Source organism: Mus pahari, chromosome 10, assembly GCF_900095145.1.
Source record: "Mus pahari chromosome 10, PAHARI_EIJ_v1.1, whole genome shotgun sequence".
NCBI classification, from domain to species: domain Eukaryota; kingdom Metazoa; phylum Chordata; class Mammalia; order Rodentia; family Muridae; genus Mus; species Mus pahari.
In genome coordinates, this window is record NC_034599.1 from 11,433,925 (window position 1) to 11,459,590 (window position 25,666).

The 25,666-nt window shown below is 40.6% G+C and overlaps 1 protein-coding gene across 7 annotated transcripts in view; it reads right to left on the bottom strand.

Moving 5' to 3' along the window:
• Fat3 (FAT atypical cadherin 3) overlaps positions 1-25,666 on the bottom strand; it is a 603,560-nt gene that overhangs the window by 122,352 nt on the left and 455,542 nt on the right. The gene's annotated exons all lie outside the window — the stretch shown is intronic.

A 25,666-nucleotide genomic window follows, 5' to 3' on the forward strand; every position in this document is an offset into this window, starting at 1 on the left:
GAGAGTTTCATCACATCACAGGCAAGGCTTTTAACATCTGAGCTCTGCTCTTCTCTCTTTTTTTCCTATCATGTTGTGAGCTGAATTGTTTCCCCCTCAAAATGCATATGTTTAAAGCTCTACTCCTACCTGGGGCCTGTACTGCATGTGGGACCTTTGAGATAGGGAGGTTAAGATCAAATGAGGTCATAACGGTGGAATCCTGACTTAACAGGATCTTCATGAAAGGTGACGCTTGTTATCTCCATCTCTTTCAGTGGTGCAAGTACACAGTGAGAAGGTGCAAGTCGTGAAGAAGCAAAACGATGCCAGATTTTGACATGGGACTTCCTGGTCTCCATATTATTTTATTTTGTCTCATGCTCAAATTCTGTTTCCCAAAATAACAATTTTAGCAGGTGATATCTTTGGGTGGCCTTAGTCATTATAGCTTCATGGATGGAATTATTTTTCTTATAAAGAGGCTAAAAGTGCTTTTTTTTGTCCTTTTCTGTTACCCCAGAACAAGTACAGAAAGTTCCATACATGGGGAATACTCACTGGGCTTTATATTTGAAATTTCTCACTCATAGTTCCAGGGACTGGGAAGTCCATAGTCAAAGTCTCAGGAAGGTCACTGTCTGTGAAGGCCTCCTTCTCTCAGATAGAGCTATTTTAGATGTGCCTTCTATAACAGAAGAGTACAGACAAGCCCCACTGTCCTTTTCCATAAGGACATCAATTCCATTTGATTTAACCATACTTAATGGTCCTGCTTGCTGACACTGTTGTGTTGGGCATCAAGATGGAGAAGACAAGCATGGAGACTGTGTAGTCCAATGTCTGATTCTTGCTTCTTATGAAGGCTCTCTCTGGCTTGCAAAACTAACTTCCTACTGTCTGCTCATATGCCAGACAGAGATGGAAACATCTAGTGTCTCTTCTTTATATTGTTATGGAACAAAAAGAATAGCATGAAATAGTTGATTTGTGCCATAGTGATATGTAATTTATAATTCAAATAACTTATTTTAAGTAAAGTTGACAGCTAGCCTGTTGCTTAACTACTATAAAATAATGTTTCCCCCTCTTTGGGAAATGAAAGGGGCCAAGTGCCACTTCCTATGTCTCTGAAATGTGTTCGTGAAAACAGATAAAACAATACAAGGAAGAGAATGTAAAGAACCTTCTGGGTCTAAGACACCCTTGAGTCTCAATAGTCACTATGACATTAATAACTAGTGCATAAATGGCATATGGTCTGAGTGTGACCTTAGCCACTTCTGGAATATCCTCATCAGCCAGTGGGGCGTGCTACACACAGAAAGATCTACAGTTAGTGAGTAACAGAGCTGTGTAAATGATGACCATGTAAGGCCTTTTTAGCCACAAATTCCTGGAAGAGTTTTTACTTAATCTTTGTATCATTACCCCAAGTTTATTAGCTTAAAATGTATACTTGGAACCTAAATGTATGCCTAGAAGAAGCATCAACACAAACCAACAGTGAATCAGAGAATATGCTCAGCCATTTCTTCATCTAAGAAAGTAACCTGACAGGAATAACAGGGAAAAAAAAATCAAAATTATTGGAAAAGGGATTAAAATTTCTTTTCAAATGGAATTGTAATGTGGTTTAGCTTCTCTTACAAGTTACCTCAGAGGGTAGCTTTAATAGCCTTAGAATAAACTTCTATCAGACTTCTTGCCTTTGTTGAAAAAAAAATAAATCAATGCAGTTTTATCCCAATATTGTTTTATTTTTTTTCCTCTATTGGTTTACTGTGCTTTGCAAAAGAAATGCTTGAGCTATTTCCTGGTCTTGTGAGTTCTGAAGGGACATGTCCTGTTTTGCTCAGTGCTCAGATGTTACTCCAAGTGAGTCGCTTGGCTCAGACTAGTTTTTTGACTGTTCGGTCATTCTGCCCTTTCCCTGCTTGAACAGCTCTTTTCCAAGTCAAGGCAGCTCTCACTGATAGCACCGGGCCTCAACCTCTTCACAGGCTGTCAGTCTGTATCCTGTAGGGGACTCTGAGCCTGAACATAGCTGAGGAAAGAGCCCCTCCTTTCTCACTGGAGTATCCCACCCCTTAGGAACAGCTTTTGTAAGTTACACCAGAATCTTGGGTGTGCATCTAAAGTCTCCCTTTGTCTAACCAGCCACATCAAGTCAGACATGTCAGTGAGCAAGTGCCTGTGTGTGCCATTTCCAGGCCAAGCTCCTCTGCTGCACTGTGAGAATGGACCTCATTCCCTCTTATGTGCTGTTGGATTACTGCAGCCTCCTCGTCTTCTAGGAGATGGTTTTGCCTTTGTTGTAGAATGCCCTTTGTTTGTTTGTTTGTTTGTTTGTTTCCTTTCTTCCTTCCTTCCTTCCTCCCCCTCTCCCTCCTTTCTCAATTTATCACTTTCCCTCCCTCCCTCTCTTCCTTCCTTCCTTCCTTCCTTCCTTCCTTCCTTCCTTCCTTCCTTCCTTCCTTCCTTCCTTCCTTCNCTTCCTTCCTTCCTTCCTTCCTTCCTTCCTTCCTTCCTTCCTTCCTCCCTCTCTCCTTCCTTTCTCTCACTTTCTCACTTCCCTTCCCTTCCCTTCCTTCCTTCCTTCCTTCCTCCTTCCTTCCTTCCTTCCTTCCTTCCTTCCTTCCTTCCTTTCTTCCTCCCTCTCTCCTTCCTTTCTCTCACTTTCTCACTTCCCTTCCCTTCCCTTCCTTCCTTCCTTCCTTCCTTCCTTCCTTCCTTCCTTCCTTCCTTCCTTCCTTCCTTTCTTCCGGCTGACCATGCCACTGACCTGCGTGTCACACTGCTGGACATCCTGGAGGGCCATGCCCTCACAAGCTGACCTTTCACCTCTGAGTTTAGGAACTAGGTTGCTCCCTATCTCCTTAACATTTCCAACACCTCCATTCTGTTAAACTGTCTCTTCCCAATGTTCTTGCCATTATACCTGACTTGTTTTAGAAAACCATTCCTTCCTTCTTTCAGATCTATGGGCACATCATTTGAATGGTCTGGCACTGTCAACAATCTCTGTGCATGGAACCAGAATACAGTTTGTATTCAGCATTGCACGTGTCTATCAACAAGTTGATTTCCATTCAGTCCTCCCAAATGTGAATATTTTGATGTCAAGGGCTACCTATTGATCAGTACTACGCTCTGGCACCTGATTCATCTCAAAGGACCAAATAAATGTCATCAAAATTAATTTACATAAATGTATCCTTATGACAGCGAATGAAAAGAACATTCTTGATGGGACACTAGCCAGCTTGAACATTACAAACATGGCTCTGCAGGCCTTCCCATTCTCCCCCATTCCCTCTGCCTTGCTAAAAACCATTAGATTACATTCTTTAAGCTAGACACCAAGGTCCAGCCCCTTATTTGGCCTTATTTACCCTCTACTATGGTTGACTACCAAGATCTAGCTATCAAAGTATTGAAGTCAAACAATGAAAAGCTCCCTTTGGTTCAACTACTTAACATGCTCAATTATAATTAAACACCACATCCTAGAGTGGTTTTCCCCTTATACCTTTATAAACTGCCACTTTCCTATGTACCATGTCTGTCTCCTTTCTATCCAAAGGCAGTCCTTTGATCTCTCCCACTGGAACAAATACCTTTTCCTTTCTCCTTTGTTCCATTCACCTTCTCCCTCATCCTCTCTATCCCATTATTGCCTCTTATTCCTTGACTTCTATCCCTCTGGGGAAGATACATTTCCTTTGTGCTGAGTACTTGGTCGGGGTGTCATGAACTGATACTGATCACTTCAATTCTACATGGAACAGTCTCTGAGAACAAAGTTTCTCCCAAGTGCTTTGTGGTGTGACCTGAGTGAACTGTCTACTATGGAGTTGGCTCTCACGTCATACCACTGAGAATGTGACTAGCTCACAATCTAATGAAATGCCTTTGGGCTACTGTGAAAGTGGTGCTCAACCTTGTGGACATCCATCTGTAATCCTGAAATGGCTTACTCATGTGTTTCCTCCTTTGGTATACGCTGAGCTACTGTTTCTGTTCTCCTCTGGAATGTAGGGTTTTCTCAGTGATTGCTGCAGTATGTTACCAAGCTCAGTCTTCTCAACTTTCAATTCTCATGATTACTTCTCTAAATTCCCTTTTTTTACATTGCTATTTCCACCTAGAGCATGAGCCACCAATGACTCACACCCTCAGAGTTTGGACCCCAAACTGCCTATCTGCTCTGGATGTATAATGGCTCCATATAGAGATCATTCATCGAGTTCTTACGTCAATGTCAGTAGTATCTTGAGAGATTCTAGAAACATTAGGCAGTTGGGTATTGTTGGTAGATGCCCATCACCATGGGCATACCCTTGAGTTCTACCTTTTTTCAGTCCCCTCTCTGGTCTTCTTTCTGCTTCCTGTCCACCACAATGTAAGCAATGTCATCCACATGCTGCCACTGCTAAGTTCTGCCTGCTATGATGGGAGTTTCCACTGCTGTGAACTTTTGGCTTATTTGTTTTTGCCTCACCATGGCCTCAGAATGGACAGAATCTCTAAAACCGTGAGGCAGAATGAATTCCTTAAACTACTTCAGGTGCTCCCTCACAGCAGCAGCAAGTCGAATACACTGTCCTAGGCCTCACCTCAGCCACTGGCCTCTGTCAATATGGGAAGAAAAATTACATTGTGGAGCACAGCAAAACCAACCAAGACAAATCCTCGTCACCTCCTCTGCTGTTTCCTTTTCCATTAGCCAGAGCCAGCACTGCTCAGGAAGGATCCATGTGAGCATGCCCCTGCTCTGCTCTGGGCTGATAAGAGAACATTGCTATGCTAACCTAGAATAGTCAGTACTCTTGACAATTAATAAAAAGCTTGAGAGATTAATTTCTTGAGGGGTTGCAGCAAACTCTTAACAAAGGAAAAAACACAATTAAGTGTCCTGAGAGTATACTGAAACCTATCTCATTTTTCTCTGGTGTCCTTGTAGTTTTTTAATACCAAGCAGAATCAGAGGCAGAATATACCCTACATGGGGCTACTGGATTAAGGTGACACAATGACAGAAGAAGTATGTTTTTACATCTATTTCTGGAAGTTGCAAGAACTTCAGAGGACCAAAAAGGAGAGTAAGATATTTGGTATAACAGCAGCCAAGGGGAGGCTCTACTTTGCCTTCACCAAACTGAAACCGATATTTATTATTGTTGTCTTTCCTCATCCCTAGAAGATGAAAGTATAAGTTACTGAAAGCTGAGACCCTCACACTTGTCCAGTGATCAGAGGAATATCTGAGAACATTTTTACTATTTCAGAGCTGGAGAGTTCAAATATGACATTCCTTCCTAGTGTTGACTGATCATATCAAGCTATTTCAAGGCCATCATATTTAAAATTTCAAACCCTTCTTTGAAGATTATATAAGAACTTTCATGTTCTATATTTGCCCTTGATACTCTAACATAATCTGATCATTTGTTGTTGTTTGTTACATGTCTTTATGAAATATTCATTACAGTATGAAATCAAGAAAATATGATTCCAATCTATTTTATTCATGGATATTCTCTGCCATGTATCACAGTAGAAGGTTAGTTTTGATTGTCATCTTGACATAATCTACAATCATCTAGGAAGAACATCTTAGTAGGGAATCATCTCTATCTTATTGGTCTGTGGGCATGTCCTAAGGATTATCTTGATTGTTAATTGACTCAGCCCACTATGGGCAACACTATTCTCTAGACAGATGTCCTGATCAATATTAAGTAACCAAGCATGTAATGACATGGGCATTGCATTCATTTCTCTCTGCTCTTGGCTGTAGGCATGATGTCTTAAGTTCCCATCACCTCAGCTTCTTTGTTATGATGGAATATAGATTGAGATTGTGAACTAAAACAAACGCTTTCTCTCATAAGTTACTTTTTGTCAGAGCATTTTATCACAGTGACAGAAATGAAACTAGAATAAGTGCCTAGAGTATAGTAAGTACTTAATAAATGTGGCTGAATTAATGAAAGTTATATCCATTACTCTTTATGAAACACCAAGTTGGAGGCAAATTGGGGAATAAGCTGAACAACCAAAATCCCAAGAAAGAAGCAAACTATCAACATGTATTCTTCACATACACACACACACACACACACACACACACACACACACACACACACACACACACACACGTGCGCGCACACCACAACACTCCCTCTAAATTTCCAGTTTTCTGACTTACATGTGCAGGAGCTGAAACTTAGAAGCTATGTAACATGTGAACGCCACTCAGCTAGAATCCTGGTTTCTATGTCTGACAATTTTGGCATCGCAGCCCACCCTCAGTCCCCTCCCTGTGCAGTCCATGGGGTGACATCTGACAGCCGTCTGTTGAAAGTCCCTCCCATGTGGCTTTGGATCTAAATCGAAACCTGGAGTTGTGCATCTAGAATCAAGCCTTCTTCCTTGATAATTGGGAACATCTTTTGACTGTTTCCCTTCTCTGGGTACTTTTCCTGTTCACTGTTGCTTGACATCTGTCACTGGCCATGGGGCATGGACACAATGCTTTCAGTATCATAAGTTCGTTCTTGAGACTCAACCTTTTTTGAGCGCAGTTAGATTTATTTTTTTTTCCTGCTTCCACAAAGTGTGCTCTATGATTCTAAACACAGAAAAGAATCTGTCTGGCCTCAAACATGAGAGAAGATAAACAATCCCTGTTTTTCTCTATTATGTCTATTTTATGAGGAACTCCATTCCACATTGAAGATTGTAGGCACTGTGCTAGCTGCTTGGGAACACAAACGGTTTATCATTAAACCAGTTGTAGGAAAAACTATGTGAGTAGCATCCCGTGCTGGATGACACAGAGAGCCTTCATCCTGGTCTGTTGTTTTCTTGCCTTCTCTCTGTCTTATGCTTCCTCTCATCAAATAGTTGCTTCAGTCCCCTGGAAAGACTCCAGGACTCCATCCCTTTTGACTGAACATAGTTCAAACACAGCCCTTCCCCACCTCAGCTTTGTTGTGTGTCATATCCTGAGCAACAAGGCAAATGTGTGGAATGTGCATTGTGGCTGATCCCTCATGCTGCTGTGCCTAGAGGCCACAGTAAACATCAGTTGTTTGCTATTTAAATCAAAGATGGGATGTGTCCTCAGACCTCTCTGAGATGGAGTTCAGCAGGCAACTCTTACTATCATAGGTCTGCAACCATCTGCGTTAAATCCTTTTATTTATTTCAGCCATTGTCTTACCTTGACAACTCTCTTCTCCTTTGCCAGCAGCACTTTATTCTGGGCCTCTTGATTGCTATGAGCTATTTCAGCACTCGCTATTGTTCTAAAGGAAACAGTTCTTAAAGGAGGTTTACGACTCTGTACAGCCTCTTATTATCTGCTCCTGGCCTAGATTACAGGTTCTGGACAAGGATCAAAGGTAAAGATCAAGCCATTTGAACTAAGGGAGAGTATCTAGACACATGCAGTAAGTAGACACAGAGGGGATGCAGTACCACTATAGCTACTGGACAGATGAGGGTCACTGTATGGTGGTCTGTTATGTTAGAGTTTTCTATCTGAGGTTAGCCTTCCCTGTACTCCTAAAGGCTGTGTACAAGTACTGCCATGGTCTTTGTGCATCATTTAGGAAGTCCTCTGACAAATGATGCAAGTCCTTTGATTAATAATATAAGCATGTTGCCATTCTCTTTACTCTCATCACAATTTTAAAAGAAGCTTAGTTGAAATTAGGGAAACAAAGAGAACAAATGGTTATAGGAAAGGGTGGAATCAAAGACAGGGGAGGCATGTCTAACAGGGAATATGTTCACCATATAATATATACCTGTGATAAGAGGTGCTATGTAAGAATCCTTTTGTACAATGGAGATACAGAATGAAAATTTTAAAAGAATCATACTTGAAGCAACCACACAATGCAAAGGACTCTTTGGGGGGGGGGTATTTCATATACTATGGGTGATAAAATAATCTTGGTGAAAATACTTGTTTTTACTTTTGAAAAACTGTGTGTGTGTGCAAAATATGTGTGCATATTCATGCGTTTGTACAGGTGTACATGTTTCATGGTGTTTTTTGCATGTGAAGATCTGAGGAAAACCTTGGCTGTTATCCTCAAGACAGGTCTCTGTGATGTCAAGCTAGCTGGCCTGTAACTTTTCAGGGGTTCTCTTCTTTCCATCTTCCATCTTGGTGTGCTGGGATGAGAAACATGTGCTATTCTATTTGGCTTCATATGGGTTCTAGAGATTCAAATTCTGGCCTACAAAAAGTGCTTTACCCACGCAACCATCTCTCTAACCCTCTGCTGAATATTTACTCAGTGATGAATTGGGGTTAGCGTCTGTTGTTTGTGTGTGATTGGATGCTTCTAATCCTAGTTAGCAATACGAAGAGATCAGATGGATGGATGCTCTACTGAGCATTTTCCTATTCTGATGTCTTCATGGATACAGAAGGCCATTCAGAGAACAACTGCCTTCATACCCTACAATGTCAATATCTATTAAGGGAACTCAAGAGTGACAAGGAGTGTCAACCACATCCTGGTTCAGCTTACTCAGAGAAGACTGAGGTCTAGACAGACAAGCTTCTTAATCTGACATCAGGTTACCAGAAATAACCTCGATCTGCTAGAAATAATGATTCCAAAATTCCAAGCTGGCTTTTGAGTTTCAGACAAGGCATGAATGCATGAATCAGTATGAATTCTGATAATCTCACACATGTGCTCACACACAAATATATGGACATGTGAGTCTATGTATACATATATACATATGCATATATATATATATATATATATATATATATATATATATATATACATTTCACACACAGAGACACACACACATGCACATGTGTGTATATGTGAATATAGTTCAGTATTTTTAGGTTTTAATTTAGGTATTTCCAGAACACTAAGCTCCTTAAAAAGTTAATATATTTTTCTACTATTTTATCTTCAGAAAATTTTATAAATCTTAGATGCCGAATTCTCTTGAGGTAATAGGTTGAAAGTTACTTTCTCTCCTCTTTGCAGGTGTAAAAACAGAGAAATGACCTTCTCAAAGAATACTCAGGAGTGGTTGGAAAGGCTGGGGCTGGGACGCAGTCCTTGCTGCCCGTGAGCTCAGACTCCTGCATTTCTGAGAAGATAAGTGTTTCCTGACACTTCCATAAAGAAAACTGTGAGGAAACAGTAAATTAAAGGGTAGGCCTCAATGGAGCAGCCACTCTTGAAGATAAACTTTAAAGGTGAAATCATGGAGCAAAAAATTGCCCTCAGTGGTTCCCCATTCTTTCCACATTGGAAAAGCAACTGGAAGTTAGCATCAATGCATCTGCCCTTGGTTTTGTTACAAGCTGTTTCTCTTAATTGACCTACAATTTGGTACTAAGAAATCAACTAGGGGCACGGGGGTGTTCTAGCTCTTCTAGCTCACCGCTTTGCCTGCTGTATTTCATGTTGCTGCCCACTGGGTTGAGTTGAGGGCCACACTTTCTGTGACCTTGGTACATAAGTGTCCTTGCTATTTTCAACTTCACTTCTTCAGGTATTTCAAGAATACTATGTTAAAATGACTAAGACAGTTGGCATGAAAATAAAACTGAAATCAGCAAAGTAAGGATGGGAAGAGAGAAAAAGGAGAAATGGAAAAAGGAGAAAAGACTCAGTCAGGAAGGAGATAAGGAAGAAAGGAGCAGGAAGGACAGGTGTGTGGTGACCCTTCCTGAGGATGCGATCTAGAAAGGCAGGGGCAGTATTCTGACAAGAAGGAAGTATACTCTTTTCTATGTGGGGATGAATATTTACACAGAAACAAGGGGATCCATTTGTTAAGTTTTGTGATTGCCAGTCTCTTGTGAACAGATGGGAAAACAGCTGATGGATTTGTGCTGAACTCCCTTCCTTTCACGGAGTTTGTTTTTTTTTTTTAAGGTTTTCTTACAGGGAGTTTTTACACAGCCACAGATGTTCTGCTGAAGGTATCACCTGACCGCTGGCTCCAGGATCCTCAGACTTAGGACCCCCAAGTCACCATTTTTAATCTAATGGAGATTTAACTGAGTGAGCTCACAGTCTTGAAGAGCAAACTCAGGCCCTGCTCCCCACAAAGGACCCTTCTGAGCACCTAAGGACGGTCATCTGTAGGGCTTTATTCTCCCAAGATATTGAGTGACTGAAGGGTATATCATGGTGATACTGAATGGCTGGGTTTCCTTCAATATTTGTTGGTAGAAGGCATGTATGAATCTGGCATCTTAAGGTGACAATGACATCGTTTCCACACCATGTGTGACCCAGCAACCCCTAAATGGCAGCTTTTTTTAGAAAGAGCCATAGCCAATTCACTTTGGCAGCATCTACTAAAATTATAGCTTTGTTCAAATCTCTTCTTTGCACTTCAAGAAATAAATCCCTTTCCAGCCTGACAGCCCTTCAAGCTTTGTATTTTTTCCCTGCAGAGAGGTGTGCATCAGTTACTAATCTCATCACATTTCCATTTCCTTGCAGACTTATCTGCTCATCATTTTCTATTCATAAAACTTGCTTGATTCTAATCTTCCCCATCAGCAGGGACTAAACACCTCTTCCAAGTCTCCTTAGAAAGATGGTGATTGCCACCCATGTGAGAACTCCCCTTTCTAACAGATGGATCTGATCCTCGTGCTCACAGGTGCACCATTAAGTCTTGCCATGAACCACAATGTGACATCATGTTAGCTCCAAGACTAAATCCTCCTGCCCTATTTCACAGTCCCCTTGACATCAAGGTTCTTACTGATACATAGCTCTTCAATGCACTCTCTGCAAAACTAAATCCACCAGGTTTCAATGCCAGTGGAAAATTCCTGTTAGTAAATTGCCTTCCATTTCACATCTCTGGACTTTGTGCAGTCTCTTATTTTTGTCCTGGAAGATTTCTGTGCCTCTACTCCACTGATGGTGTTACTTAAATTTGAGCACTAACTCATTCACATGTATGTATGTATATATGTATGTATGTATATATATATATATATATATATATATATATATATATATATATATATATATACTTTCTTTCCACAGCCAAGGCTTAATGCAAATATAAGGACACTGCTCCAGTTACTGGCTCAGGAAACCGGGATTTTCTTTTCCCACTCACCAATCACCAATTCAGTGTAAGTTTTTCAGGGAAACTTAGCAGGTCATTAAACACCTGTCTGCCTAAAAATATGGATTTCAAACTTTCAAAGAAATCAGATCCATGTGTATAGGGGATATAGTCCATATGGACCGAGGGAGAGATAATAAACCGTGGCCCACGTGCTTGCTTTATGTACTCCATGCAGCATATTATAAAAATCTCCATGAACCATTTAAACTGAGACTTTAAATAAAACAGTGCAACCTTCAGGTTCTCCCCAAAACTAGACTTCCTGACCCAGCAGTCTTCACTGGGTCACACACTGCAGGTGTGCAGGGTGCTGTCCATTGCTTCTTTTCTGAAAAAGCTGTCCTTAGAATGGGGAAATGTGTCTCACTCCCTAAGTCCTTTTTAAAAAAAAAAAAAAAGGTTAAAAAATAGAGACAGAGAAGACTGTTCACTTAAAAGCAAATGAATAGCAATGCATTTTTTTTTTCTTTGTAAAGGAGAGATTTCCTGTCAGCTTCATGGACAGATATATGCATAGCCTGTTATGTACTTTACTTATTTACAATGCTCGAATGAACACTGTAAGCATTTGGACTTATAACCCCCGCTTCAAACCTCAGAAGAGATTTTTTTGATATGATAGTACCTATACTTTAATATGGGATAAAGATAAAACCTTAGCTTTTGGCAGTCTACTGAGAACAGCAGAGTTACACATTCATTATTCCTTCCCTATTTCAAGAACAATAGTTTGAAAAGTATTCAAAAACGTCTGAAAAAAAAAATAAAACAACCTTCTCAAGGTAATTGTGTAGAAACAGTCTTCATCTTGGACACTTCTCTTGTTTCACCTCAGCACCACATCAGCCACGAACTAGAAGTGCAGATAACCTCAAGAGTGCATGCAGCCCTGTGCCTGGTGCAAGCTTTGGCAGTAAAGAGCAGAGGGCAGATTCAGTGCACTCGGACCCACTGACTCTTCGTCCTTGTACAGGACACCATCTGTATGTGTTCATGGTTCTGACAGGCTCTACCGTAGAATGCCAGTTACTGTTCATGTCTCCTTCTCTTGTTCTTTTTTCTTTTAAAGATTTATTTGTCTATGTATGTGAGTACACTATCTCTCTCTTCATGCATACAAGAAGAGGGCATCAGACCTCATTACAGATGGTTGTGAGTCACCATGTGGTTGCTGGGGATTGAGCTCAGGGCATCTGGAAGAGCAGTCAGTGCTCTTAACCACTGAGCCATCTCTCCAGCCCCCTCCTACTCTATTCTTATTGTCAAGTCATCATCACTATGTTGAACCTAAACAGTGGCACCTGCCTTCCACAGGGGCTTTTAAATCCCACCCTTGCCTTATTTCATTCTGTTCCCTACCCAAAGTCTCCTAAATTGAAATTTAATGCCTGAATATCAATTACTTGTTAGAAAACCTATAATGGCTTTTCATTGCTCAGAGTTGATTTTGTAAACATGTAGATAACTCCAGACCAGAGAGGAAATTACCTTCAAGGGTATCATCCTGAGTGAGGTAACCCAATCCCAAAAGAACTCACATGATATGCACTCACTGATAAGTGAATATTAACCCAGAAATTTAGAATACCCAACATACAATTTGCAAAACACATGAAATTCAAGAAGAATGAAGATCAAAGTGTGGACACTTCGCCCCTTCTTAGAACTGGGAACAAAATACCCATGGAAGGAGTTACAGAGACAAAGTTTTGAGCTGAGACGAAAGGATGGACCACCCAGAAACTGCCCCACACAGGGATCCATCGCATAATCAGCCACCAAATGCAAACACTATTGCATACGCCAGCAAGATTTTGCTGAAAGGACCCTGATATAGCTGTCTCTTGTGAGGCTATGCCAGTGCCTGGCAAACACAGAAGTGGATGCTCACAGTCACCTATTGGATGGAACACAGGGCCCCCAATGGAGGAGCTAGAGAAAATACACAAGGAGCTGAAGGGGTCTGCAATCTTATAGGTGGAACAACAATATGAACTAACCAGTACCCCCAGAGCTTGTGTCTCTAGCTGCATATGTAGCAGAAGATGACCTAGTCGGCCATCATTGGGAAGAGAGGCCCCTAGGTCTTGCATACTTTATATGCCCCCGTACAGGGAACACCAGGGCCAAGAAGTGAGAATGGGTGGGTAGGGGAGCGGGGGGGGGGGCAGGGTATAGGGGAATTTTGGGATAGCATTTGAAATGTAAATGAAGTAAACACCTAATAAAAAGTTGGGAAAAAAAAGATTCAGGATCTTAGAAATTTGAAGAATGATCTAGGTTCCTCTTTGAACTTTATAATATATATGAGAAAGTCTAAACCACTAACTCAACTTTGTTTAAGCCAGTCTTTCCTGAGCTTTATACATATAAGAACCTTGAGTGAAGCTCATGAATAGCCCATGCCTGCCATTTCAAGGAATGTCTTTAGGGCATGCTTATTTGCAGGACAAAGCCCACATTCTCTATTATTGACATACTAGGTTTTGGAGGTATGATACTACTTGACCATTTTCTTTCTTTAGCTGCCCCATCAATCCACTCCATACCCGAATTTCTGATCACACAGTAACATGGTTCAGTTTAACACACACTTGCTAATGTTCTTCAGTGGGCAGCTGTGGACACCAGTTGGGTTCTGGCTATACAGTAGTAAGCAAGAAAGAGTTCCTTGGAAGCTCAACTATTTTCATTTCAGACCCATAACTATTGTTGCAGGTTTCCATGCATGGACTCTTCCTTATTCCCTATTTCCTTCATAACCTCCTGGGGCCTGATCTAACTGCTGCTTTATTGCATCTTCTGAACACATTCAGGAAGAATTATTCCTTTTTTGATTTTGGTGGATCTTCTTTATTCAACAACATGGTCTCTGATCACATATTTTAGTTATCACAAACATCCAACATTCAACCAAGTTGTAAATCCCCTGAGGGTGATGCTGATGCTGTGTCAACCGCTGCACTGTCAGCTTCTGACACAGAGCTCTGATATGCAAAGGACACAGGTCTAACATAATTTCCATCTAGCTTTCATATGAGGTGCCAAGAACAAGGCCCTGCATCAGAGAATAAATTACTTACTCTATTTTGTTTTACCACTCATAAAGGCATGTTGCTTTTATAGCCAAATCAAGGTTCCTAGATTGCTAATGAATTAGGTAGAAATCCTGTTGTTTAGAAAGAAACATAATTCATTATCCCATTAACAGAGCAATTAATAGCCTCATGTACTTTTGTATTCATAGCACAACAGGTCATGTTTGTTCTTTACACACAATAAAATGAAAATCACCCGGAAAATGTGTCTCAGCATACAGCTACAAAAAGAGACACATGGCTTGCCTCAGGTACTTAAAGTAGCTTAATTACTTGGATAAGATGACAGAGAGTACATGTAAGTTTTAAATAAAGTTCAACATAGTAGACTTAAATTGACTCAAATTCAAGGGTAAAATACCATCAAAAGCAAATACCTTAAGCATAGTTCTCTGTCTCCAGCAAATTTATTTATGTATGCATTGATATCTATCACACCCTGTCTTCCAGGAGAATATAGCACAAGGACAACCCACTGGTATTAACTTTTACTCTTCTGATTCCTAGAGGTTCATGCCATTTTCCATCAAAATGCTTCTGACCCCATATAAAATTCTCTCTCCAAACAGTACACTTGTGAGTTCTTCAAGGACACTACTAGTCTTTCAGCTTTCCACTTTCAGGGTCTGTGTCAGAAAAACTGAAGGAGATGTATGGAACTGTATACTGTCAGATACAGGAGAACTTAAACATGAATAATTTAGCAGTGAAATAATTCTGTGTGTTTAGAAAATGACACCAATCATACAGACAAAAGTGACCAAAAGAAATGTCTAAAATTGTTAATATTCTTAAGATTTATAATGAAGAATGACCTCTGAAAGATCTTTCATTGACAGCCTGCATCCCTACACAGCAGAATTCATTGGTGGTGACTGTAGGAAACGATTGGATCATGGATGCCTTGTCTTCATGACATAGACTGATAGACTCATGTGTGGGGCATTATTGGGAAGGAACTAACAGGAGGTGGAGCCCAGATGGGGAGAGTAGCCCATGAGGGCCTTGCCTTGGAAGGGTATGTCCTGTCCTTTGCTTCGCTGAGATGAGTAGCTCTGAGCTCCTTGGCCTTCACCATCAGGTTACTCTGCCTTTCTACACGCGCATAGCAATGGCGCCAGATAACCATCAGGTGAGACCTCCAGAAGCAGGAACAGAAATAAATCTTTACTTTTTGAAGTTGTTTCTCTTAAGTATATGTTATAGTAAAGTTAAAAAAAAAAAACTTAATGCAATATTTTAGTAAAGAATTCAAATAAAAGAATTATGTTGGAATTCTCATAGTCTGTCATATATTCTTGAAATTTGAAACAACTTTTGCAAAGAATGGAGCTTTTTTTGTGTATTTATGTTACTTCTGAAGTTCACTTCTGTGAAATTAGTAGAGGAATCTATCCTTCTACTATGCAATCACATGAACTCAGAAACCTTATAACTTAAAATGAGTAATTTCCCAAAAGGATAATTCTTAAAGGCCCCCTCCCAGTGGGCATTCATCTGCTGCCACACATAGCCATAGGATGAATCTTCTATTCTGAGGACAGCAGAGGCAGAACATTAGGGAAGAATGTTCCCACCATTATGCTCCAGGTAGTTCCAGTCCTCAGGCCTAATTAATGTAAAAGCAGTGGCTGATGAGCTTTCTGTGATGTCAAAATCGAACTACATTAAATGTGCTAAGTCATGAAAGATAAATGTGAGTTACAGTGCCTTGGGAATCAATTAAAGATAGATGAGCTAGCTGTGTGTTTGTAAACTCCAGAAAGAGTTTTTTTTTTTTTTTTTTTTTTTTTTTTTTGCCTAGTCAAAAAACGTACAAAAGGTACTTGCACAGAAAGCATCCCAGTAAGCTGTTGGTTTCTTTGCTAGGTAAAATTCCTAACCCACCTGGATCAGACAGATGAAGTTACACAATCCTGAAAACATTCTCAGAGCGGTATAATGGTGGTCAATGTTATCAATTCAGGCCAGAGTTGTTCTCGTACTGAGCAGATTGACCTATATCACTCAGCGTGCAAGCATGGGTGACACTGCCAGGAGGGGTGACACTGCCAGGAGAGCTCTACCTCCTCCACTTCCTCTCAAAAGGTTCTTCTCAGAAGGCCAGGCCCATAAGTGCCTCTGTGTGAAGGCCTCTGAGATCTCTGGTGGGAAGCCCTGAAGAGCAGGGAAGAATGAATAATGGATGTCTCTCTGTAAGAACTCTCTTTAGCGGGCAGCCAAATCTATTTTTACTTCATGGCAAAAGCACTTTGGGAGACATATTCCCAAACCACATTACAGGATCTGTGAGGTGGTGGAGACTGCCAAATGCTGGCGACGTTTAACATGGCAGCACACACTTGTGGGATATTGAGCACTAATTGTCCTGATAAGCCTTATTCTAAACTTAAGCACAGAATTTTGTGAGTCAGTACCCCTCTTTTTCTCTGGCACATATCAAAAGAGTTAGCCTGGATTCAAAGAAGAAAAAAAATAATCTACAAAATATATAGCAAAGATCCTTGGGACCCATGTAGAGACAGAAAGTGGAATCATTTTCTGAAATTCACAAATTCGGTAGATTTTTTTTTCTGTGTAATGAAAAGCCCAGCAGGAACTCCAGATCAAAACAGATTTAGAAAGTGACGATATCTGTGGATTACAGAGTTATCAGCTTCCATACTCCAATGCTTAGGCTCATTAACATTGCAAGGGACCCATTCTACTTCCTTTGAAGCTGGAAGAAGTTAGACAAATGAAAAGATTGTGGGAAGAGATATCAGGACAGTGCCTGGATGGCAGTCGAGGACCAGATGGCAAAGTAATGAATATTCTCTAAGATCTAGACTTTTGATGGACAGAGGTTTGGACACATCACTACAGAGCAAGGCAGACCGTGAGAGCCTCAGTCCTTTTAAATAGCTTCTTCTTGGATAGACTTCAATCCCTGAGTTATCTCAAGTCTTGGTGTTCTTGGGTTTGGTTGGTGGGTTGCCAGAGTATCAAGGAAAAAACAAGAAAGCAAGCAGCCATCCAGGGACCCAAGATGTTCTGATATTAGCACTGATGATACTTCGGCCATCTCCTTCACATCCCACTCTAAGAGCACTTTGCTATCTGTGACTCCATTTGAACCTCTTAGCAACTTAACTAGGAAAGTTGATGAAGCAACTCTAATCTCTTGTGATGGTAGATAGAAGACTCAACAAGGTCAGAGGCTTCCTAGGACTCGCTGACTCAGGTCACAGGACAGTCTTGGCCAACTTAGCACTTTGTAAAATACAGGCTTATGCTATGCAGCTCTTGCTGACCTGCATGGCACCCCACAAACTCATAGTCCTAGAAAAATACTAACTACATTTCTACTGCACAGGTTGAGGCATAGGGTATTTCCTTCCAAGAAAAAAAAAATGTATTGCTTCTATCAATATTCTTTTTGATCTGTGTGATTCCTCTATGTAATCACTGATCCCGAAGGATCTGTAATAGGAAAGCCCTGTGGGAGACAGAAAAGAGGATGAAGTAAAATATAGCATCCATCCGCAGGAGCTGCCCATCTCAGGGGTATCAGTTATGCTATAAATATTGAATGTATGGAAGGAGGGGGGAGGGCTTAGTGTATGGGCTGTGTATAAAACCAATCAGGTTAAGAGTCCCTCATTGTCACTGATGCTGTGGTATTATTCAAATGCCACAGCAGTGTCATGGGCAACTTGGTATTTTAAAAAGCAGTGCCCTTTACTTTTGGGAAATCACATGTCTCCCCCAAAGAAATCGGTATTATTGAGTTGTCTTTTTATAAGGTGATTATAGAATTCTTCATAAAATGGGATGTTGTAAATCCATCTGGGATAATGTATTTGTGTCTCTTTGGACAGCTGCCCAGAGGATTTCTTAGTGTCCTGAATATTCTTAAGATCTGTGTTTCTTACAAAATGCTGGAGGACAAAAATCATAGGTGTCAGAGACCAGGTTGAGAAAGCCCAGGCATCTTACATCTCGGGCATCCCGCAGCCCAGGCATCTTACACCCAGGGCATCCCGCAGCCCAGNTGTTTTCACAGTATGCAGCTAAGAGCCACATAGTTCTTTGTCAGGAGCCCTTCCTCCCCCCTCTCTCTGCAAGGCCACTCCTGGGAACCAGCAAGACCTAAACAGACATAGAGGACTGAGGGAGTCTTCTCACATTCCAGAGCTGCCCAGAGCTGTCACCTTGAACTGTTAGGAGGATCCGGACTCTGAGATAGGGCTCTTAGATAAGCCGCCCTATATCCCAGGGCAGTGGCGCCAAGGACCCTAGATGAATCACTAAATGTATTAGACCTGCAAATAACTCTTCCCAATTATTTCTCTCACTGTATACCTTTGATCACTCCCCCCCCTCCAAATTGTATTTAACCCGAGTATTTCCCCTTAGTAAAAGAAACTATGACAAACATGCATGGTCTTCGTCTCTTTCTTTATTCCCATTTCTCTCTAGGTTTGTGATCCCCCTCAAGGACCATGGAATAAAGTGTCCCTCAGGCCGGGGCACATAGGTTTTACACACCCTTCACAGATAAAAGAATTATGAGTTTATAGAGGAGTGAGGGTATTTTCCTTGCTGCTCCTCTACCTGGCATCAGCGTGAACAGGTGATCATAGTTATGGTTTCTCAGATGACAAAACAAGACACTGGATGACTAGGCAATGGGGATGGAAGGACTGAAGAATCCATATCCCTCATAGCATTGTTCTCAGCTGAATACCTCCTGGTACACCACAGCCATGAACTTCTGGTTAGTGATTTGTAGCATACATGTGCCAAATTAAGGGATGAAAGGCTATTCTTCCCAAATTATGATTATTAAGCCCACTGATAATCAAAGCTTATTAATATATATAGTAAAAATTTCCAATGCCTCATTTAAAGAGATTGCATACCAAAATTAAATGGGGACACTTCGTAACCAATGTCTGAGTCATTAATTAAAAAAATTGTTATGTACTTCTGTGTGTCAGCATGTACACATAAGTGAGTACAGGTGCAGAGACCAGAGGCATTAGATTCCCTGGTGCTGAAGTTAAAGGCCATTGTGAGGTACCTAAATTGAATTTGGGTCCTTTACAAGAGTAGTATATGTGCTTAACTGCTGAACCATCTCTTCAGCCTCTCGGTCAGTGCTTCTCAACAGGTGGGTTTCAACCCCTTTAAAGGTCTCATAACAGATATCTTGCATATTAGATATTTATAGTATGATTTATAACAGTAGCAATATTACAATTATGAAGTAGCAATGAAATAATTTTATGGTTGAGAAACTATATTAAAAGGTTGAAGCATTAAGAAGGTTGAGAATCACTGCTCTACGTCATTGTATTTGGATATTCATATAAGATTTTGGTGTCTTCTATTCTGAATAAGCATTCATAATGAATGCTCATCTATATTTACAGAGTGGCACACACACACACACACACAAACATACACACACATATGCTTTGATTGTAGTTTAGGTGAGATCTCAACCTGCCTTAAGATTGATTTAGAGAGGAATAGGGATTGAATTTCTTGTATCTGCAGCTACCACATTATAGTGTAACAAAAAGCTCTAGCTATTCCTCAGATCCTATGTCCTGTGGCTACTCAGAAAGACCCTGATGGTAATGAGCGGATTCTACATGAATGGAAATCAGAGACTAAAATCAGGCTGGCAACCCTCTTTGTTGGAGTGTAATCACTAGACCGGGCAGACTATTCAAAATTCCATTTTCCCCCTCTCCGCTGACACTACACTTCATCTTCTGCTTTTCCAAACATTTAGAATTGTGACTTCGGATCCTCTGAGGTTTTACTGTTTCAACCTTCGGAAAGCTGCGATTAAATGCATTCTAATCAGATGTCACCTTGTCATGGTTTTGGAAAGGTATCAGAGGAAAATAATTAGCCATCACAGGAGAAGAAATCCTAGTTAAGGCTCTTTCTTCTCTTGCAACTGCATTCTGCTGTGTCTTTATAGCAACAAAGGTCTGCAATCAGTCTGGCTCCAGCTTTGTAAATGTATCAGAGAAAGGGCCAAGGTGGGGAGATCACCTCTCTTCTTACATGTGTGAGAGGAGGAGAAAAATAAAAGACCACCTTCGAAGTGACTGCAATTGCATCTGAGTGGGAGAATGTTCAGATAAATGGATCCTCCAATTATAATGCTATTGCTCAGACACTAGCAGTGTTTCCATTTCAAAGAACAGAAGTGTTATATTTATGACTCTGTAATACTGACAGCTACTCAAGGCCCAAGGATGTTCTAGAGACTTTGGAAAGACATTGCTGATGGCCTGAATGAAGATATGGGGCAAATTCCTTAAAACTGCCTTATTCTCAGAAGTCTGGTGGAGGTTTAATCCAATACCTCATGGGTCAGATGGAATGACATGTATTCTATCACTGGAAAATACTTTTTCCAAATCTAATTTTTTTGGAGTGTGATTTGGTCCTACTGCATGGGCCTTGAGTCACATTCAGTTATCATCATGGTAATCAGTGGTTGGGAATTGTAGCTGTCTCTTCAGCAGGTATATCACTGGGTCGTGTGTGTGCCATGCAAGACCGAGGTGTGAATCATTCTCATGGCCCCTTTCTGAAGCGTGTGTGCTGTGACTGGGTTTATTCTTTTAGATAGTCTGTGTCTATGGACTCAATATATCCGGAATGAACAAAGACTTTAGAATACAATATGCCTCAGAAGTGGCTAAGCGGTTGAGAAGAAAGCACCATAACCTCTCGGGTCCATGCTGCGAGTCTTATGGATCAGTTTTAATGCGGTTGACTTTGTCCTAAGACATGACATCATCTTCCAGTAAAGCCCTCCTTCAAGCCATGGTTATTGCTTCCAAACTAAATCAGTTTTATAACCATAAAATCGGCTATGATTAGTGCCTTAGAGACATGAAAGAGTTACAAGCAAGTCCGGAGTAGCATGAGCAGAAAACTCTGCTTCCTCACTCAGCAAAGGTCAGCGGGGGACAACTCTTCTCATGCTCATCCAGGCCGGTGTGCCATAGGGAATCTCTCAAGACTGCTTGCCACGATCATTGTCTACTGTTCCCATATTCAATTTGCCATAGAGTTCTACAGATTCTAATACTCAAGACTATCTTAAATCCATCTTCTCTTCTGTACCTGCTTCCTTAATTCAGGTGTCCATTCATTTTTATAGATCTCCACTCTTGTTTACCAAAAAATAGAGCCATGCCGTCCTGTTTTACTTTGTATACAAGGCATGTTCCCATTGTAAGTTCAGACACCAGATTCCAAGGCAACTGTCAGCATTCTACAATGATCTTACAACAGTGACATACACCACACTTACACATTATGAACATGATTCTATACACATCACTGCCTCTTCCTGGAGTGTGCACATGGTTCCTGTTCCTTTCTTTCTTTGTCTACTTGACAAATAACTATCATATTGTCTTCCATTTTAAAAGACTTATCATGCTCCGAAAAAACAAGCACATTGTTGTGAAATTAATTGAGTATATTCTTCAGAACATTTCCATGAGGGTAACCAACAGAAGGTTTCACACAGAATTGCTCAAGTAAATACAACTTAGACTTTAGGGCTGAGTTCAAACAGAATCACACTGCGGCTCTTTCAGTCTCTGTCCCTGAGCAAGGTTATCTCTGCTGTCTTTAATTCTAGAGTTCTCTCTATTAGACCCTTTCTCCACATTCAACAGTAGCTGCTTGCTTTATTTGCCTCAAGGACAAAGCTATTTCCCCATTATCTAACCCAATTTCTGACATAATTAGGATTTAGCATTGGGTTTCATGGACACAGAGACATTAAATGAACCTCATATGGCTCCTGCTGCCCGTAGAAATTCTCCTTTCTCAAAAAAGAACTAGGAAAACTCCCATACACAAGACCCAGTTATTAAGAGCTCGTACCTTAATTTAATTAGCCATGTTTTTATATGTTAAAACATCAAAGGCTGGTGGTATATTTCATGTAGAGCATGTGCTTAGCATGTGGGAAGAAATGGGATTCAGTAACTAGTACCCCAAATATAACGAAACCTATAGAACTATTGGAAAGTATTTTAGGTGATGATACATTTGACAAAGCTTCCAAAGTGTCACTTTATCACAAGGGTGTCACTATAGATGAAGAGCATCCCGGCATGCTAGGTACTAGTGCATATTAAACTGACAGAGAAAACTGTTAATCCACTAATGGAATGTTATACCAAAGCATGTAAGCCACATTATAAAAACCCACTTCAGAAGTGACATAGAAATCAAGAAGTCCTTATGTAGTCTTTAAATAATAATTTATATTCTGAGGGCTCCCATATCTGTGCCTCCACTTTGAATGTCTGGGATAGCTTTGCTCATAAGCATCCAAAGTGCTCATGGGAAATTTCATAATTTTGGCCCCTATGTATCTTAGACATAAGCTGTCAAACTTAACCTATACGGTCTCTTCCAAAGCGCATCTGCCGGCGTGGTGCAGGATGGCCACTCATTCACTAGCTAAGCTTGTCGAGTGGGACATTCTTCTCCTTTCTTTCCACACTATTGGTTCTTCTCTTTAGAAGTCTGCTGTCCATCCCTTCATTTTTCTTTCAGCTGCCCCCCCCTATACTGTCTATAATTTTATGATGAAGGAGCAGTTACATATCTGCTATGCAGTCCTCAGGGCTTTCCATCCTAGAACATCACACACATGGTTCTGAACACCTTTATCAGTTGACAGATAAACAGACAGACAACCAAAACCATCACATTCCACTGCAGCCTTAACCATTCAAACTGATTTCCTGAACTTTCAAACACATGTCCTAGGTGAATAAGACCAGACTTGTATAGTTCACCTGTTTTAACGGCAAGCCTCTAGACCACGGAATGAGTTGATTCATTTGTTAACTGGCCAGGGAGTGCAGTTACATCCAAAGTCATATAAAGGCATATAAAGTCTCTTTATATGCAGCTTCATGCCTTGGTGACAACTGCTCAAGTTTACACCGGCCCTGTCTCTTTCCTCTTTCATGTCTCCCTCCCAGAGTCCCCAGCTAATCACCGCTCCTTCAATAGCTCTTCTGCATATCTGGAACTTGTGCTCAGTTCCTTCCTGGGTCCCACCTTTAAACAGTTTTGACCAGTGATAGGGTTTATTTAAATTTCAAGTTTAAACATTTTTTTTTTATTTATTGTTTAATTCCCTCAGGGAAGCTGGCTCTCCTCACCTTCTACCCTTCATGGCATGCTCTGTGGACCCTTCAGTGGCTCACATCAACCAGCTTTAGGAGCTTTGGTTCCTACTGAGGCTTTACTCTATGAGGTTACAATTCATTTGAAGAGATAACTTAATACTGTACTTATCTTGGTGTCCCTGGACACGGAACAGGAGTGCAAATTGTCTATGGGATCGGCGAGTATTTGAGAAATGGATAAAAATGAACCCCATTCTATTTAGTGGAGCACAGGGTGAGGCTTTGCTTGCACACTTCTATATGGAATTAATGCCATTTAGTTCCACAAAGCAGCATCTTACAGCATGTAGCCCTTCCACGTTAAATAATAAGGTTACCTATTGGCACCTTGTCTCATGGTTTGCTTTCTTTTCATGGGAGACTTTGTATCTTTTAGGCCATGTTGCCATGAATTAAATGGGCTTAAAAAGAAGATCCTGTGGCCAGCAGAAGGAGTAAAACAGAAGGCAGTGCCGTTCTGAAGCCATGGTAGGAAAAGGTAAGTGAGTGGGATTCAGGATCAGTAACCAAGTATGAATTTCCAAAACACAGGATTAAAGTCATTCACAACAACCATTCACTAAGTGAATTTTATGTGTTGCTATTATGAAATAAATGAATTTATTGAGGACACCAAAAAGTCCATAAAGTTTTTAAAACATAAGGGAAGAAAATGGAAGAATGGAATATCATCACAATATGTTATTGATAAGTAAGAAATTGTCAAAAGCAAAAGTAATTTTAAAAAAGAACAAAGAAAAAACTAATGTTCTTCTGTTAGAGTTGTAAAGACCCTGGCAACATTAACTGCACTTTTGTGAGTCCTTCCATGGGGATAATGTTTTTTAAAGGAATGGCTCTAAGACCTCTCAGAAGTCCTTAAGGACCAGAGAGCAGGACATTTTCTTGACGGTGCATGAGAGGACATGAAAGCCACTGACATGTTAAAGACATAAGAGGAAGCAGAGCAGATCTCCCAGTGCACATGCAGGCTGGGTAGGAGCTGTGTGTCTGCCCCCTACAGTGGGAACAGAGAGAGAACCAAGAGAGAGACTGTTCAGCTCTCAGGAGCACCCCCTGGAGTTTGGGGTAATGGAGTTCTTCAGTAGGGGGTATCTTCCATGAATTGCTTAGTATTCCATTAGGCTTATCTTCCCTTAGGCTTAGCCAACATCTTTAGCCTCTCCCCTCAATCAATCTTATTCTGAGAGAATAATAACTGTCTTCTAGGCATACAACTAGTCCTGCTAGTGAGATAACAATCTATGTAACACATAGGAACGATCTCTAGGTCTTACTTTTTTTTTTTTCTTTTTTTTTTTTTTTTGAGACAGGATTTTAGGGTCTTCCTACCATACCCAGGTGAAAACTTTTCTTGCTTAAATAAAAAGTGGAAAATGAAACAGTGTGCTTAAGTTCTTTCTTTAAAAACTCATGGCTCCATAACAAAATGTTTTAGCACAGTGATCCAGAGTTCTGACCTGTAAGACTCTCTAACAACGATGACATTCTGAAGGAGGTGGTGGGGATGGACAGAGAGCACCCAAAATGATATTAACCTATTATAAAATTTTGTAGGAAAGGATCAGAGGTCAAAAAAGAACCTTATTGTGTTCATTTTATATAAATTGGATCAATTTTTAGATGTAAGACCAGAGAAGCTAAATATCATTTAAGGTTTACACTATTGAAAACTGTCTTTTATGAGACATGAATAGATAGATACAAATAGGTATTTCTCATAAATAATGATGACTGTGCAACTAAACAGAATGTTTGTGAATTAGTAGCTAATAAACACATGCAGAACTTCTAGAGATCCCATAAGGAAACTGGGATGGATTAAGAAAAAGACATTTTCTTCCAAAACAAATTTATAAATAGACATTTAAATTCCACATAAGCCACTAGATTTCTAATCAAGAGATAAAGGACTATGTCACTTCATACTTCCCTGCTGTCTAAAGCTGGACAGCCCTTGCAAAGCTAGTTAGTTACCCCCTTGCAAGGGAAGAAAGAGTATCATTCTCATAGAACTGTACCTGAAATAATACATATAAATAACATTTGCAGCAATACGAAGCACAAACAAGATTCTGAGAAGAAGGGGACCAAAAAAGGAGGAAGAGGAGGGCAGCAGGGAAGGTGATGGCAAACAGGAGCGAAGTGCAGTGATACACACGTATAAGCGAAGTGCAGTGATACACACGT